Source organism: Trachymyrmex cornetzi, unplaced genomic scaffold (genome assembly GCF_001594075.2).
Source record: "Trachymyrmex cornetzi isolate Tcor2-1 unplaced genomic scaffold, Tcor1.1 scaffold782, whole genome shotgun sequence".
Classification (NCBI taxonomy): domain Eukaryota; kingdom Metazoa; phylum Arthropoda; class Insecta; order Hymenoptera; family Formicidae; genus Trachymyrmex; species Trachymyrmex cornetzi.
Window position 1 is genome coordinate 133024 of NW_017300116.1, and position 2524 is coordinate 135547.

Genomic DNA, 2524 nt, shown 5'->3' on the forward strand with positions numbered 1-2524 from the left:
ATACTATGATAGTAGAATATTGGTAGTGAATTAACTTGGTTAATGAAATAACTTTCAAAAACTCGCTTTTATTATATAAAATAATAAATAATTTTTGAAACTTTTCTGGCTTATCCTTACCTGTGGCGTTAGAATGTACAAGTATTCTAAAATATATAAAAGAATAACACAATTGTTATGTAATAACACAATTTTGTACACAATCATTCATTGATATTTATATAGATATCCGGATTTTGAACGCCAGTAAAATTAAGCATAAGTAGTTAAAATTCTAAAATAAAATTTTGTTATAGTTATTTACCTGTTCACGTAAATCCTCATTGAGGTTATAATTGGACAATTTGTGAAGAATTGCTACCGTCTCATTTATCTGAAATTATGTTAACAAAAAACGAAAGTTTTGTTAATTATATACATTAAGGGACACCGCGCCGATGATCTTGACCTTGACATATGTTGTCAAGGTCATGGCCCTGAGAAAACTCCGACAGGTTTTAAGTGGCGGTCGTTCTTCGTTAAAAAATTATTAACAACACAACAAAAAATGTTCAAGAAGAATATTCTTTTTCAACCATATAAAACAGAAATTTTCTGCTTTAAAGTATATTTTACAACTTTCCACGCGAGTAACTCTCCCTCCGCCATCCCCCCTGCTTGGGGGCGCCCGACTTTCACCTTCGACTCTCAACCTCCCCCCTCACCCCTGCTTCAGGGGCGCACGACTCTCCCCTTCGACTCTCACCCCCTCTCCCCCTGCTTCAGGGGCGCCCGACTCTCATCTTCGACTCTCATCCCACTCCCCTCTGCTTCAGGGGCGCCCGACTCTCATCTTCGACTCTCATCCCACTCCCCTCTGCTTCAGGGGCGCCCGACTCTCATCTTCGACTCTCATCCCACTCCCCTCTGCTTCAGGGGCGCACGACTCTCCCCTTCGACTCTTACTCCTGGAAAGTCGTGCGCCCCTGAAGCAGGGGGAGAAGAGGGTGAGAGTCGAAGGTGAGAGTTGTGCACATATACGAGTACATATATGCGCACAACTTCCTCTCGACAAAAATTTGTCCAATCGACAACACTAGCACTGTACATTCCCCCTCCCCCCCGTGTGTGTACAATAAGTTGGAATGAGACAGCTGTAGTTTGTCTCACTCTAATTTATTGCAATATTTCAGAATTCTTCGAAAAAGAACAGACCTTACGTATATGTAGCGCTGCAGCGAGTCGGAATAACAGATATCTTAACCTTTAAAATCTCGAACTTTAACGTTCAATATCTCGGCTCACAGAGCAGAGCGACACTTTTTTTTGCCAGATTCTTTCATTTCATGCAAAAACGCATCGAATAAGCATATTTTTATTGATTTTTGAGGTGGGGTAGTTAAACTGAATAATTACCTTAATTCATAATAACAACATTATTTTGTATCAATATTATTAGTTTAAAACATGTAAAAGGCTGTGTGAATGGAATTACTACCAACTAGATTCGGGAAAACCGAACAGACAAGGGGAACTAGAACACACCGTTTCTCCTTGGCCATCTTGGCGGCAGTGATGCAGTTCCGAAGAACCACTCAACCGAGGTGGACGTGTTCCCTCTCGTCTCGGGTGTTGCGTCACCTCGACTATATTTTTGAAAAGCGTTGCCGGCTTGGACTGTGCCGTTGTATTCAATTTCGATAGTACCTTTATCCGTCTTGGCGTGCGGCCGTGCGGCGTGGAAGCGTCGTAGCCGCAGACGTCCAGTGTTTGAAGGGGCGCCCCACCATTTTGATTGCATCATCCTTTATTTTACTCGCCCGGTTCGAGGTGGCCGGTGCATAGCACTCCCAATTACGATTATTAGACACGACTGGCCAAGTTTACCTCGTTATAAAGAGGACCAGGGCCAATGAAAGGCTGAAGAAGAAGAAGAAGGCGGCAGTGATGCACATTTGGCTCCCCGGCAACACGGAATCCAGCCCCACCACTTTTACCCCCACCTACCGGCATCGAGTCGGCCGTCTTCGCCGCGAGAACGAGCGAAACAGTGAGAAGCAGCGCCCGTCCTTTTCGCTCTACCAGTAAATCGTAAACACATGCGAGTATTAGAATGAAAAGGACGGCCGCTCTATCTCGCTGTCTCGCTTTCTCTGCTAGTCGCTTGTTATAAGCGACCGAAAACCGAAAATGTACTTTCTCGGCCGCTCGGCGTATTCTTGTACAGGGTATCCCGATCTTTTTTGCCAATCACTTTTGCATTCACAGAGCGGATTAAACTGAGTCGAAAAGTCCTTTACCATTTTGCAATTTTCGCAATAGTTAACAAGATATTAATTACTAAAAATTGCAAAATATTGGTCTTGAATAATTTTTTACTCAAATACTATCAACTTTACAGAAAAACTCCAAGAGACAAAAATTATTTATTTTCTTCCCATAAAGTTTTGAGAATTTTTTATCAGCTTTTTAACCCTTCCACCACACACCTCCTATTTCAATCATCCACCACACATGGGGTCTACTGGACCCCAATGGCTAGAGC